Below are 16,148 nucleotides of genomic sequence, written 5' to 3' on the forward strand. Positions count from 1 at the left end.
CATACAGCCAACTTTCTTAACCAGGCTTGCTCCTGTGTGTACGACATACACCTTAAATCTTTAGTATCAAAGAGAAGCCGCATGTACACTGAAATTCATTCAAAAGTTAGGAATTCATACCCATTTCACATGGAACCATGGCTGATGAAACCTGTAAGCTTTTATATACTTTAGTCCAGTCCAGTATTATTAAAATACGTTGTATAAACCAAATTAACTAGAACATTTATTCAAACTGCCTCTAATAGTGAGTCACCATTGTTGCAGTGTGATTTCATACGGTTGCACTGGAGCTTGCACTTGGTTCTTGGCTATTGAAGGAGAAGCAGCAAGCTAAATGTCCAAAATAAGTTTTTCCCAGGTCAAAATTATGTATTTGTAGCTTTTAAAAACCTTATATTTTAAAACAGATCAATAAAATAAAAAGCCTGGAAACGAGACGTGGTGTGTGGAGTCAATACAACTTAACACCTGGGGCTAACGAGAGGGCAGGGCTACAGGCTAGACATAGGTGGGACAGATGACTGGGGAGGAGACAGACCAAAACAACAAAAGCACATGGCAGACATAAACAAAAGCCCAAGACAGAAAGAGACAGGTAGACACAGACAGAAACAATAAAAGACGAAGCAGGACAAGACAGGATTTTACAGCTGTAAACTGTTGTACAAAGATTACTGTCAAAGTTCATGTTTATGCTGACATGACATCCAAAGAGAACAAGCTTTAACAATATATATATTTTATATGGGTAATGTCGAAGTGAATTCGCAATTAATGTTCATGCCTAAGTGCCTTCCTTTGTTGAAATTTTCTAATGTGAAAAATATGCAAAGCGTTTGCAAGTAGCATCGTTAAGACTTTATTTACAATAAAGCAACACATTGTGCAAGATATACTCTCCTTTAGTCTGATTTTTTAAGTCACATGATTTAAAATGCCACGTCAAATGAAATAATGAACCCTTTGATGTATGTTACGTTTCCAGAAAGACTAACAAACAGTAAAAACACAATGTTTTTTATCAGTACAGAAAAATCTGTAGCTATACCTGTCAGGAAAGTTAGTGCACCCCCATCAAAAGTGGTAATGAACTGTTAACCTCTAGCAGTATTATACTGTAAACATAGTAAATTACGGTTCTATACTGTATTTGTAAAAAACAATATTAAACCATACATTTTTACAATAGTAGGATACTGTTAATTCAACCTTGCTGCCAGTCCTTTACCGTTTTTTTTACAGTGAAATTTTTTATAGTGTAATTCAAAGCACAATCTGGATGAGTAAGTGCTTATTATTAATTTGTTTAATCAGATTAAAAAGGACATTACTTATGATCATATTTATGTTTTCTTGTTTAGAAAGTTCATTCTAGTTGTGTACCTTAAATAAGTCTTTCCTAGGTCAAAAGTATGTATTTGTAGCTTTACCTAGCATAATATTTCAAAACAGAACAATAAAATAAAAAGCCTGGAGATGAGATGGGGTTTGTGGAGTCGTTACAACTTAGAAAATATAATTTTAATAGATTATACTACAATTGACTGACTAAAGGTACTGAGATGTACCCTTGGGGGTATCACTCCAGTCACAAGAATGTAAGACAAACTAAATAAAAGCATTTGAATTTTCAGTTTTCAAGTTAAAGTCAGGTCAGCTAAAAGAGAGGGAGAATGAAACAGAGAGACACAGAGAAAGAGAGAAACAGAGAATGAGACAAAGCAGGGGGAGCAGATTGATGTCGCTGGATGTGCCTGCTGTGTAGCCTGGGTCGTCAGTGGCAGTTTAAAGCACCACGGGTCAATAATTAGCACCTTCAGTATTAGCATGACCTTCTGCTGATGAGCTACACACCACATGATAAACAGAGGGAGAGGAACAGTGTAGAAAGTGGGGGAGAGAGAGAAAGAGAGAGAAAGAGAGAGAGAAAGGGATATCAGATCAGATCAGACCAAGACAGAGAAACATAGGGAAAAAATGGGAGGGAGAGAGAGAGAGAGAGCGAGAGAGAGAGAGAGAGAGAGAGAGAGAGAGAGAGAGAGGGAGGAAAAGAGAGACAGGGAAAGATGAAGCTGGAATGGCGGGTGGAGGTAAAAAGAGGAAGGTATGTAAAAAGAAGACAAAGCTAAAGTAGAGGAGAGCTGGGAGGAAAGGAGAGAGAGGAGGAGGAAAGGGGGGAGCGAGAGGCAAAAGAGAGAGAGGAAAGGGAGAGAGTGGAGAAAAGCAGAGAGAGAGAGAGAAAAGAGAGGGAGGAAAGGGGGGGGGGAGAGATAGAGAGAGACCTCTTCCCAGCATGCTCGACTCTAAAAGAGAAGCCGTGGGACACACACTGATTCTCCATCTGTTATCAGTGACGGAACGGGAGAGACAGAGGGAGAGGACGAGAGACATAGGAGGAGAGAGGAAGGGGGACTGAAGTAGATACAGATCCTAATCTGATAAACAGGCAGAAAGAGGCTGTGAGATACAGCATAAGAGATAGATGAAGAAAATTCATGATGATGATGGAAATTCATTGTGCACCTGAAAAAACAATGCACTTTAACTCATCAGCATGCCGTGACAATAAGAGTTTCAGAATTTTTACCCACTTCACCCAAACCGTTTAGAGCAGAGGGAAAAAATCACTACAGAGGAACAGGAAATGAAAAAGGTAAGTGATGAATCACATCACTGCCTTGAAAAGGTGGAAAAGAAGAGAATGCAGGTGCAGAGGGATTAAAAACAGGTGAGAGAGACAGGGACAGAAAAAGATTCAAAGAGCAAAGTGATGTCGAGAACCGCATACCATATGCAAGGCAAAGAAAGCCTTTTAATGGTGGAAAAGTGGTCCAAAAATAACCCCACGCACTGGAAGCAAGTATTAGGATCACCACAGTGAACGCAGGCGTTTAGGTCCACAAAGATAGATTTATACTTTTTTTTAAGCGGACAGCATGCCAACTATAGAAAGGGGAAAGAACTCTGGTTTCACATGGTTAGACCTAGACCTCTGCTTTGATTACAACACTGGAGCCTCTTTGCTGAAGATCCAAGAGTGCAGTGCAGCCCTGAGTCTCATATCAAGTACTTCTGTAGGATTCTAGTGTAGGATAAATAGTGTGTTTATACTACTATGCAAATGGATATGAATAGCGTACCGTTCATACTCGCTAATGCACTAGAAATGGAGCCTGGCCAAATATGAATATTCTGTATCCAGTATTGATGCCAATTTTAAAGAGCTACAAGCTCTAATATTTAAACAGTGCCATAGTGAGTGATCTAATTATCAGTTTCTTAAATTCAAATAAAAAGCACAAACTCATCTTAAACAAAACACATAATGTAGAAGCCCTGTGCCCAGTGATGTTTACCACAGTGACAGCTCCCACACATTTACCACCAGTTTAATAAAGAAATTATTTATTTATTTATTTACTAATTTAAGTCATGCAGGCCTTTGGATGGCCTGTGGTCCATTGCTATACCATTTCATCCTGTAATAGAACATAATAAAGCACAGGTCAGTAAAATTACAATCACAAAACATTACATTATGAAACGGATAGTTCTGGTCCTAAAATCCGATTGGCTGAGCCGCGTTCAAAGTCATTGTTAAATCCATGATATACCCACACCTGTGACCGCTTCACAACAACTGAACGGCATGAAAAAACCCTGCTGTTAATGAATGATCTTTGACTCACATGCTGCTCGCATGGACCACCAAGTATATTGATGAAGTAAGACCCGTTTTTGTTTAAACTGAGGGGCTGGCAACTCATGTTGTTAACTAGAACTGTGCTGGTCACTTAGCTAACAGGCTAAAAGATAGCCAAGAGCCTGAACAACTCCATCTTCAGTATCACAGGCTTAAATTAAAGTACAGTACTTACAGTATGATTAACTGTAGAACAGCAGTATAAAAGTCTAAAAAATATCACTTGAACGGCTTACAGGCTTCACACGTTCGTGTTTTAGTCAGAAGTCGTGTCAAACCCAGGCTGAATCCTAAACAGCTCTGTACTCCCTATATAGTGTGTTAGAAATTTTATATAGTGTTTATAGAAATTTTAGCCTCTACAGCCAAATAGTGCATCATTTATCGAGTATGTATGTGGCTGAATCCCAAATGACTGTTTCTTAGCTGTATTTTTACCGTTGGGCCGCAGGAGTACGGTATTTAAATTACTACGTAGTGTACTATGTAGGGAACAGGAAGATGAGATTGAGCCCCAAGCGCAATAAGAGGGCGCCGCTGGATTGGTGCTAAATACGACTAGGTAGTAATTTGGTGACCAAAAAGTACTTATAAGGTGAAAGTTTTTGCATTAAATACTGCTTTGTTAATGTATGTTCATTGCTGTATGACAGAAAGTAAAAAAAAAACATTAAATGACCGCAATATACAGCGAAGGGCGACTGAACGTTCTCATTCAGTGGTCCATGATTGTTTAGCAACAATACCATACTCTAAAGGAACTACATTTCTTGGTGGAACACTTGTTGATATCAATTATTATTAATACCAACATATTTTCTAACTTATAATACTAAGTAATTTTCTGAAAAAGTGTGTATTTAATCATATTTCACGTTGGCTGCCGTTTTATAAAAGCAATAAGCCACTTGATGATGTGCGTTACTGTGATTTCATCATTTTAGACACTGCGCTAAGAACACTCTTCCCGTGGTTAATTGCTGTAATACGTCACAATAAGCTGTTCTAAGCATATTAAGGATATTGTCAATACCTAAAGCACACTGAACAACTGCATGTTTGATTATGAAGAGAGTATAATTAGTCGTGTTTCATTGGATTTAGAACAGGGCAATTGTGAATGTCACAAAAACTTTGTCATCTGACAGCTTGTGGTTGTTTGGCTTAGCCCTTTGCATTTGCTTTTGTTTCTGAAGCCATTTCGCTTGAGGTCATTTGAAACAGCCAGTTTCACCTGATGAATAAGAGCTGAATTGTGTTTTGATCATGTGTTCAAGAGACTGAAGGTGTTTTTCAGTTAAAAACTGATACTTTTATTAAGAATGCTGTTCAGTATCACTTTGTCAATAACGACTGAAGGCGGCTCCGCTTGATACGCACATAGGAATTTACTCAGAAATACACACATCTTTCTTACCCAGTAATTACTGGTGTTAGAGGAACTATCTATGGTGCTAAAAATCCACTCCTCCAATCCATAAAGTGTGACAGATGATTATAGGGGTATAACCAAATCTATACATATACGGAAGAATTTGCCTCGACTGTGATCCCTGCACTACCAACCAAGCTCCATGGCCAATCACTGCAGTGTTCTACACCTACATAAATAACTAATATGTGTTACTTACTAATGACTAACAGGCCCCGTGGGAGTAGAGGGAAGGAGGAGGAGAACGCAGGCATTTGTAATAAGAGAGACGCAGAGAGGAGGTGTGAATGAATACTAATCTTATTTTCCATTACTGCTTTCCTAATTCAAAATGGCTTAGTAATAAACACCACAAAGTTGGGTAACCCAGCAAAAGTCAAAATAACTGTGATAACATTGATTAAAAAATAAACAAAGAGTCAAAAATTAAATGTTAATTAATATTTCATTTGCATTTTTGGATAGGCCTTCAACACTACACATTAGTTTAAAAGTCTAAAAGTCTGAATGCCCTATCATTTAAGTTCTGTCTGCTAAAAGGACCATAATGGCTCATTAGGCTCCATACTGGCGTGTCGTGATTGGACCCCGATAATTGCTACTTGTGATGTACTTTACAGACAGTACCTTTAGCTCTCAGCGCTTATGGCAGTCCACAGACGTCAACGTGTCTCATGAGTTTTTAAAAGTATTAATTGCAGACAAGACCTAAGAGATAATTTGCACCCGTCGTCAAAAGCTTATGAACAAACTTTATATATGCAAAAATTTAACTTGAAACTGCTCTAGAGACTCCACTTTTTCACTTTTCTGTACCCTTCTGTTACAGAATGGTTCCATTTAACCACATGAACTGTTAGATAACTTTAAATGTCAGCTCACTTTACCATTTATGTTATTTGCAAAGCTAACAATAGCAAACGATTGTAAACTATCCTGTAGAATTTCATGTTTGCTGCTTTATAAACTGGTGATATGGAAAACCAGAGTAAACTAGTACCTGCTTCAGAACCTGCAGATCATAGTTGTCTGGCAAATAAAAAGAAAAGATTGGTCAGATAAAAGATTGCAAATTTCTGCTGGAGAGGTGCATTCCTCTTCAGAATTCTCTGCTGGCAGCAGGACCCGCAACATCAACACTTTGCATATATGTGAAACATTAAATAATCATTGTACTCAGGTTTTGGTAGCATGACTGGTGTGATTCATATCAAACGTCTTATCAAATATCAGAAAAATTAAATATTGTGATGAGCATCTTGTGTGATTAAAATAACTTCAAGTATTGTGATATTTCTGCCGTACTGCCAATGTGAAGGGATGGAATTTTTGTCCAGCCTAAACTATTAGACAGAAGTGAGCAAAAGATGGAGCGTGAACTGACGCAAGGACTCCAGAGGCTCTTGAATGGAGACTGCGGGCTGAGCTGCAGCTGGTTGCAATAAGAAAGCAAACATAATTATATAAGGCGGGTAGAGAATGCTGCTTACTGTGGCAGAGAGGAAGCAACACGCTGGGCCTGATTCTCTCTAGTTGCTGCTTTCATTACAGCCTGTTTCACCCAAGGACACGAACAAACATCTGCAAAGACCTTAACCTTTCAGTGTGCAATACCAAACCTCATTTTGCCTGTTCAAAAGTCCAAAGGAGAAAGGCCTCAAGCAGAGGATGAAAATGAAGATAGATTTTCTGTTTATCAAGGTTAAGTGAAGGTGAAATTTTTTTCACTCGAGTTTCAGGGGACAATTTCACAGGCACTTTTGGCTGCTATTTTTCATCTTGAACGGGTTCGCATAGACATGCACATTACAGGGCCCATAGAAGAAAACCAACTGTCATTCACTTTTTTTGAAGTTTAAGAGTTGGATGTGGAATATAAACATTGTTAAAAGGACCATATTCTATATGTTTCTTGCATTTTAGTTCTGAAATAATATCCTGTATTGTGCCTTATGCAAAAATCACTCAGAGTCACTAAAACACTCCCTAGAACTTCAAAATGAATGTGCTATGAGCTGAAAAGTGTATATAAAAGTGTAAAAGTGTACATGATTTGGTTTTAATGACATCACAGAAACAGTAAATTCAGAACAGGCTGTTTTTGTAGTATGGTTTCACACATGGACTGCACACAGTGTGGAGTGAATGATATGTTTGCAAATGTTCACAAAGTTTGACATTATTTCAAACTCCTTTATTTCAAAAAAGTGAGGAAAATTTGGTTTTCCATGATATGGGACCTAAAAGTTTCAAAACATATTGACTCTTCAGTGCATATATAGAGACTAAACACTTTGAATTGATTGTTTTTGTGATTGTTTATGTCACAAAAACAAACACATCTACATACATTTGACCTATTAAGCCTATAGTACTTCAGCTTCGCCCATTCACACAAAGGTTATAAGGAGTGTTTCAGCCTAGAGTCTTGTTTGAATGATGCATAATACAGAGCAGTCAATCAGAACATTATGTTGTTTATATATATATCAGTCTTGATGACACAGTAACAAAAACATGTTGTTTATTTCTAAGGGTTACAGAGAGATTGGAAAACAGTCATGTAGAAATAAAGTAAGAATTAAAAAGAATGAAAGATGTATGCCCTTTAAAAATCAGTCTTCCATAGAACACTACATATTCCACTCCCACACGTACATATAATGTATCAGTCTTCACCTTCAAACACACAAAACCTCACGACCCCATAGATCAACCTCCCATTCTCATATAATAGCACTCCCACACAGTAAAAAAGCAGATATTCTCTTACTGTTTTTCAAAGTGATGCTCTTTGCCTTACATATGTGCTCACACACACACACACAATTGACTGCAGTTACCGTATTGAGCAGCCCACACACTAGCTATACATGGAAGCAAACTGTACCCACTGAACTCAGAAAAATGTTGGACTGCAGGCAACAGCTTCCGAATCCCCTAAAACACCAACACCCTCTGCTTTTTCCTCCCAACGTCCAAAGACAGGCAGTCAGGTGAATGGAGATGCTAAATTGGTCTTAAGTGTGAAAGTTTGCGTGAAGGTGTATGTTTGTGTGTCTGCGCTGGGATGGACTGGTGACCTGTCCAGGGTGTTTCCTGCCTTCTGCCCAATGACCGCTGGGGATAGACTCCAGCACCCCTCCCGCGACCCTGCTAACAGGTATGGCCATGTGCCATGCTGTTATTGTTATTGGGTGTGGTGCTTGTCATGCTGATGTCTAGTTTAATGTAAGGTTTATAACCTTTCAATCCAGAATATCTGTTATAATTTGGGTAAACTGCACAGACATTTTATCCCATATGAAGGGGCCAGTGAAAGCCCTTAAAAGTTTAATGACTGAACCTCCTCTGGTAAAATGCACCTACTCCAAAAGTATTTCTGATAAGCAAATTAAGAAAGGGCAACTTACTGCCTCCGCAGTGTAGAAGTGCTGTTGGTTCCGGTGCTATCAGTACGCTCCAGCCTCCCCCTCTCCTTCTCCACAGGGGCCGAACCGCATGAGAGGCCTCGGGTCAGCCTTGTGTGAGTCCTCCGAGCTGGGCCAGGTACGGTGGACGAAGGTACGTTACCGCTGCTGTTGTGGTGGACGCTACTGACATTGTGGTTAGACAAAGATGAGGGCTGGTTGGGCTTAGAGTTTGGCTCGTGGTTGTGATTTTGTGCTGAGTTATCACCTCCAGGCTTCCGATCCAGACGGAGGTCCTGGTTCTCCTGGTTGACGCGGTCAAGCTGGGTCTCAAGCTCCTCAATGCGACGTCGTTGTGTCTCTAGAAGCTTCGCCTGGTTCTCGATGATGTTGTTGAGCTCCAAGAGGTACTCAACAGCCCGACTTGGGCTGTCCGGGTTGGACTCCATGGCCAAAGCTCTGGTGCCAGGGACACTAAGTGACCCCTGTAATCTTCAGTCCCCCCCCCACTTGACTGATTCAGTGGGGGGGGAGATAAATGCAGGAATGGAAGAGGTAAAAACAATATGGAAGGTTTGATTTACCTTATTCAAGAAATCAAATCTCAGTGGCTCAATGAGACAAAATACGTTCAACTAACCACTGTTACAGTTTGGTTCATGTTCAGTATTGGGCATTAGGGCATAGTGAAAAGAAGAAAACTGGAAAATATTCTTCAGTGTGATTCCAATACAAGAACCTGATGCACAGAGTCAATCTTGGGCTGTTCTTCCCATCTTCTCAGGTGCGAGCAGTACTCTTTGATTCAGTCATTTCATGAAGGAAACCAGCAAGTGACCAAAGAAAAGATAAAAATAAACCATCAGGTGTTGTTCGGTTCTTTCCCCACAGAGATCCATTTAAGTCCAAACAAACAGGGACACCAGCAGGAAGGCTGAAACAAGTTTCAGCGAAAAATTAAGACTTGTATAATACTCTTTTCTGGTGCTTAAACAAGCTCAATTAGCATAAAATCCAATCCACCATTTTGAGGTCTGCCGCATTAAACACAACTCCCACATGCTGAGGTAACAACTCAAAAAAGCACGGGGAGGCGGTTAGCAGAGACGAATATATTACTTCACATCAACTTCAATTTCATCATCTTGAGACGAAAAAAAAATACACTCAAAAAGCAATTCAAATGTCCAGCATCGTGAAGAGCCACAGGTAGTAACGAGGCTATCACTTAAGCATCCTGACACACTTTTATGTAGCCTGATAGACGTTTTTAAAACGGTAATGAAGAGAAAATGCTACATTTATGAACATTTAGCAAATGAAGTGTTACTGGAGAGGCTCTTGTGAGTCGAGTGAGGCTGCCTGGTGAACACGTTTGTTAAAAAACGAGAAAAGAAGCGACTCCACACTGCTGTGTAAGTTAGCGCACTGCTCTCCTTCACCCCATGGCTGAGTCTCGCGCGCGAAGGTGCGCGCGCCTTTCACTCCCTCGCGCTTCCCGCGGTTTTTCACCCTCAGGAGAGAAATCGACGGTTAAAGCTTTAGCTCCTCTTTAGTTCTGCTAAGTCCTGCGTCGAAAATATGTACGAACCAATTTATAAAAGTTGTACGGAAAGCCTGAGCGACGAACCGGCTAAACGGACCTTAAAAGTTCTGTTTGTGTTCTCGGGTTCCTGTCGCCCCCCTCAGTCGCCCACCTTACAGTCCGAACCGCTGGTTGACTCCGTTCACTCTTTTCTGCGAGGCTCTTGACTGAAAACCTTTCCATAAACGTCTCAGCGAGATGAAGGGATAGAAAAACGAAGCCGCCCACACGCAATTTGTCCGCCTAACGCCGTATCTATCTTCTGTTGTTTGCTAGGCTACTTCACAGACACAGCCCACCTGAGAGCCCCGAACAACGTCCGTGAATTTGCTGAAAAGCGAGTTTACCGCTCGTTGGTCTTCTCTCGCGACCGTTTCAGCTCAGAGCCGAAGTGCCGTCGTTACTCGCCCAAAATAGTTGACTGGAGCGTTCAGGTGGTCCCTCGGGTGCGGAGGTGAAGAGAGCTGCTGATGGATCTGACTGAACTGACCTGCAGCCGTGAAACATCCACCCAGCGCGCGCGAATATGATGGACAGTGATGGCTCCTGTCGAGCAGATCTGCAGAACTGGAGGGATGGATAGAGGAGTGGAGGTGTGGAGGAATGTTCTACTGCCTCCCACTACACCCCTATGGAATTGAAAAAGAGTCGCCTCTCTCTCTCTCTCTCTCTCTCTCTCTCTCTCTCTCTCTCTCTCTCTCCCTCTCTCTCTCTCTCTCTCAGGTTGAACACAAACCCAAATAAGAACCTCTCAGAGTTTCCTGTTAAATAGAACCACAGTGCAGGAAACATACTCCGTATTCCATCGACTTTTCAAATATTTGGTTAAGATCTAAGTTGTTCAGAGTGGTTTGACGTGAAAAGCTCCGTTCTAGAGAAACCTATAAGAATTGTTCACAGTGTTAGTGATAGGAACCAGACGTCTGAAGAGTTTAATACCTCTAAAAGCTACCTCATATGACATTATTACACGAAATGGTTGCCTGATAACATTGTTTTGGCCGAAAACACGTGCATTTTTAACATTAATTAAGGGCGAAGTTACATGCAGGGTGTAGTGAGGCAAAATAGTATCTAAGGAAACCTAGTTTTGTATTTACCACTATTTAACATTAACAACATTGCACATAAAAGTTCAGATACTGCGTGATGCATTGTAGATATCAAACTCTGGTTCTTATCACCACCACCGTAAGGAAATCTGATTCCGTACATTTCTAAGATTACATTAACAGTACATTAACCGTTTCACACCAAACCACTCTGAATTATTGTTTTTACACCTCAATAATTGAATTATGCAGAAATTTAAAAAAGTTTGTCAAATTCCAGTTTAAAAATAAATGTTTGTAAGAACATCAACTACAGCGATGGTTACCAACACATCTCCTACCTTCTTGCCAATTTCAACTCCAGTACAAAACTCTAGAACCAGAAACTTCATCCCTCTGTTAGCAGCCCCCTCAGTTAAAATCACTAAATGGTTGGACTGATTAGATTTGGGTTGGAACTAAGCTTTGAGAAGGTAATATCTCCAAGAGGTGGAGTGGTGATCACTGAACTAAATCAATCTCTCTTTATAGGTCTTTCTACATATAGATCTATAAACCTACAGAGAGATAAACACCTATACTAATGCTGTTGTTAATTATTCCTTTCAAGCCCTTCATTTCCAGTATTCCATAGTGGACTCTCTCAGATAAGCATTATTTTATGAAAACTCCTTTATAAAAAGGTTATGCATATTTTCATGAAATGCTTTGCTTCCATCTGCTGTTCAGAAAAGAAAGTGCCCTTTAAAGGTTTGCTCTGTGCTAAAATTGTCGTGTTGGCTGTTGTTTTCTACACTATGTGCGGATGGGAGGTGCAGCAGGGAGTGCTGAAAATTACTGAGTCAGAATTGTTCACAGTGGTGGTGATAGTAACCAGACGTCTGAAGAGTTTAATACCTCCAAAAGCTACACAGAAAGTCAATTCATGGAATGGTTATGAAGACGCTACCTGATTCCTGAGATATCATTTTACAATAGGTTTGATGCAGTTTTTAAAAAAAATATAAGTATATGGAGTTTCAGCCACATCCTTTGCTAAAAGGTATATAAAGTCAAGCACATAGCCATGCATTCTCTATAGACAAACATGGCAGTAGAATGGGTTGTACTGAAGAGCTCAGTGACTTTAAACATGGCACTGTCATAGGATTCCTCTTTTGCCACAAGTTTGTGAATTTTCTGACCTTCTAGATCTTCCCCCGTCATCTGTGAAATGGAGACAGCTAAAGGCAACAACAGCTCAGCCACAAAGCGCTAGACCACACAAACTCAGGGCGGAGCCGTTAAGTGCTGAAGCCCATAGCATATAAAAAATCGCCTGTCCTCAGGTAAATGCTTACTACAGAGTCCCAAACTGCCTCTTGAAGCAATATCAGCACAACAACTGTGTCAAGAGCTTTAAACAAATAGGTTTCCATGGCCAAACAGCTGCACACAAGCCTAAGGTCAATATGCGCAACGCCAAGTGTTGGCTGGAGTGGTCTAAAGCATGCCACTACTGGACTCTGGAGCAGAGGAAACGTGGAGTTTTGAATCTGGCAGTGAGATGGATGAATCTGGGTTTGGTGAATGTAGGAGAACGTTACCTACTGGAATGGATAGTGTCAACAGTAAAGTTTGGTGGAGGAGGGATAATGGTGTGAGGCTGTTTTTCAGGGACTGTTTTTCCACCGCCCCTGTGCACAAAGCCAGCTCCATAAAGACATGGTTCGATGAGTCTGGTGTGGAAGAATTCCAGTGGCCTGCACAGAGCTCTTACCTTAACCCCACTGACAGCCCTTGGGATTGTTTTTCATATCTATTACTATTTTACCATCTTTAACATTATATATAAGAAGAAAGACGTGTAGGTTCAATGCTCATTTTCGATAGTAAATAAAATGAAAATATTTGCATTGTGAACTTCACAACCCCAGGCTTCAATCACCACCAATGTAAAGAAGTTTCTTTCCTTCTTCAAACCACTCTGAATTAATTTACATAGGAACAATTTTTTTTTTTTTACAAATTGGTGAAATTCCTTTGGTGGAAAATAAGCTATAACATTTCCTACTCTGACATGATAATATTTCACTGATGGTATCTCAAAGAAGACATCAAACCACTTTTCCTTTACGGTAGATACATGAATCTTTATTTATATAATTTGGTACCTGCATTTGGGTTACAATTGAACATAACAATCATAACAGAAATATAACAAGATAATATTTGTCATTTCCATAGCAATAATAAACTGTACACTTGTTTAGACATTCATATTTATATATATTTACAATACATACATGGCCATACATGACTACAGAGAAACTGTGATGCTCAGATTTCACACTGCACGTACAGTATATGGCAAAAAGGAGGAAACAGGAACCAAAATGTGCAAAAGATTTGTCTGGCATTGGCTCGTATGTTAAGATTTAAGGTTTATAAATGCTCTCACTCTAGTCTAATACATACGGTACACACGAAAGACTGCCACTGAAACTGACCCCAGACCTGCTGGGAATGTACAAAGTGTATTGTTATCTGAATGCTTTAAAACGGTGACATCATACAGGTCTGTAGTAGTACATGATTGGCATCTGGCATCTGGCACTGTATTATTTAATACAAAATATTTAAAATTTCCTCTTAGTTGTTTAACCCCTTGAACCATATGTGGGATCTTACGCAGTTTACAAATTCATTCCATAGCAGTAACTGAACAATTTATAGCCGTCACTGAGTAAGTAATAAAGTTAATAACTGAATAATATGTCTGCAGTTTGAGGGGGTTAAAATATTAAACTGGAACCTTGTGCCTTCACAGGAAATAAAGCATTTCCATCAGATAATTTCTCCCAAGGTATAAGGTCATATATAATAAGTCAGCAATGGTGTGCACTGGATCAGGATGGAATAGCAGGTTGATCAGTATACTGATGTACAGCCCACTTATTTGATCGTTTATACCTAATGAGGTAAGGACGCACACACAATTCACTCTCACATTCATTTTTTCTTTCTTGTCAACAAGCACTTCATCAATAGAGACAAAAGGTCATCTCCCTAAAGACGCTTTTTATGGTTGGCTTGAAGCCACCGCATATTGCAAACACACACTCTCAGTTCCAGCTTTCCTGCTGTCTTTGGTTGAAGGAGGTAAAAACTGCCACAGTAAAAGGACAAACTCCCAAAAACCTAACGTCTATCAGCACAGAACATCAGACTCAGCAATAAAGTCAAAGGTGGGAGATGGAGATGTCTCTTAAATGTGTGGACCTACTGCACAGAGCTTAAATACAGAGGACATTTAGTTATCATTCCGTCTAGATTTGTCCGAAATTTTGCCCTAGTGCACTATTTTGGGAGTTAATTGCCAAATCAAAATCTCTGCTCTTCCCAAGACTTAACTCAATGACTTAAAATACATGTTAACCAGAACGTTCACAGGGCTGTAGGCCCTGCTGTCAAATTTGGTCTAAAATCTTGGTCAAGCTGTATTACTTTTTACTAGAGGAGGTCTGGCAATGAAATTTGTTAGAGATTTGACTGGCTGATTTGTGCGAGATAATTACCTTAGATAGCCCAGATTGAAATGTCATAGCCCTGACGTTCACGATCAGCGTTAAGGTAAGAATTAAACAGATCCAAATGAACAATGAAAACAAAACAGTTAATACCGATTTGTATTGGATTAAATTCATGGATCTCATCGATAAGCACTGAAATTATAGCACCTCCCAGGTAAAACTAATACAGCTTGAATAGGGCTTAACTCTGTCATTGATTTGGTGCACAGGGGAATCATGTGAACTTCCGGAGAGTCTGCTCTTAAATGCAAACTTCAGAAAACTGCGTGTAGAATTACCCTAAATTCACAGTGAAATCAACATAAATGGGACAACAAAACAACAACAAAAACAAGCAATACACAATTCATGTGCTATTTTCAGGCATTGATCAATTCCATTTTAAGCATGTGAAGTCCTCTCATTAGCTTTTTTTTACATTTGTAGATGAGTCATGACAACATCGAGCACTTCAGTGAACAAAACGAGAAAAAAGTGAAGTCTGTGAGACCAAAGATTTTGATTGGTTACGTTATTTTGTAGCGACGTTTGAAAACATATTTGAGAGACTATCCAGCCCACTCTTACAATCCCACAAGTACAAATGTACAAATGATGTACAGTAGAGGAAATACCCATAATGCTATATGTTATGTGCAACTACATGCAGCTGTGAATGTTAATGTACAAAATTGTTTACTGGAATGGAGATTTTGGTCAGCCTATCAAGATCATGAAATTTTAGCTGCCAATTAATTTGTATATAAATAATCACAATTACCAAATTAATAATATTTTTGTTCATTGTATTGAACTTTTAACATGGGTAACTTGGCAGATTAGCTATCTTGCTTCCTAGCTGTCAATACTAAGGTCTAAAATGATGACAGCTTAAATGACAACAATAACAGCTCCATTTTAAATAAACAAACCTTACTCACTGCTGCCCTCTAAAGGTGTTATAGCACCAGTCAGAATTTAGAACATGAGTTGTTTTCATAAGACCCATGATGTCTCAGCAATTCACATTCTGTTTGTTGTGACATAAACGTATAACTTTAACATCTATAAACTGTGTAGAATAACAGGCGATTACACAATAATTGTGACAGACCTATTTTGCTGTTGATAATAGTGCACCTGTGTCTGGGATTCACACTTGTGTCCCTCAGTGGAATAGTTTCCAATACTTTACATCTGATATCACAGGACCATATGACTTTCAAGTGGTCACACCTACTTATCATTCATCAGTCATTCATATTCTAGTTTCTCAAACGCTCTGGTCACTGAAATTATAGGGGAAACAGTCAAAAAGGTTTCAGTGACCAAGGCAACAATAAGGGGCACTTAGAGGACATTAAGTCAGTAGGACTAGGGTTCAAAATGACTTCTAGAGTATTTACCACAAT

The sequence above is a fragment of the Colossoma macropomum genome, unplaced genomic scaffold (genome assembly GCF_904425465.1).
Source record: "Colossoma macropomum unplaced genomic scaffold, Colossoma_macropomum, whole genome shotgun sequence".
NCBI lineage: Eukaryota > Metazoa > Chordata > Actinopteri > Characiformes > Serrasalmidae > Colossoma > Colossoma macropomum.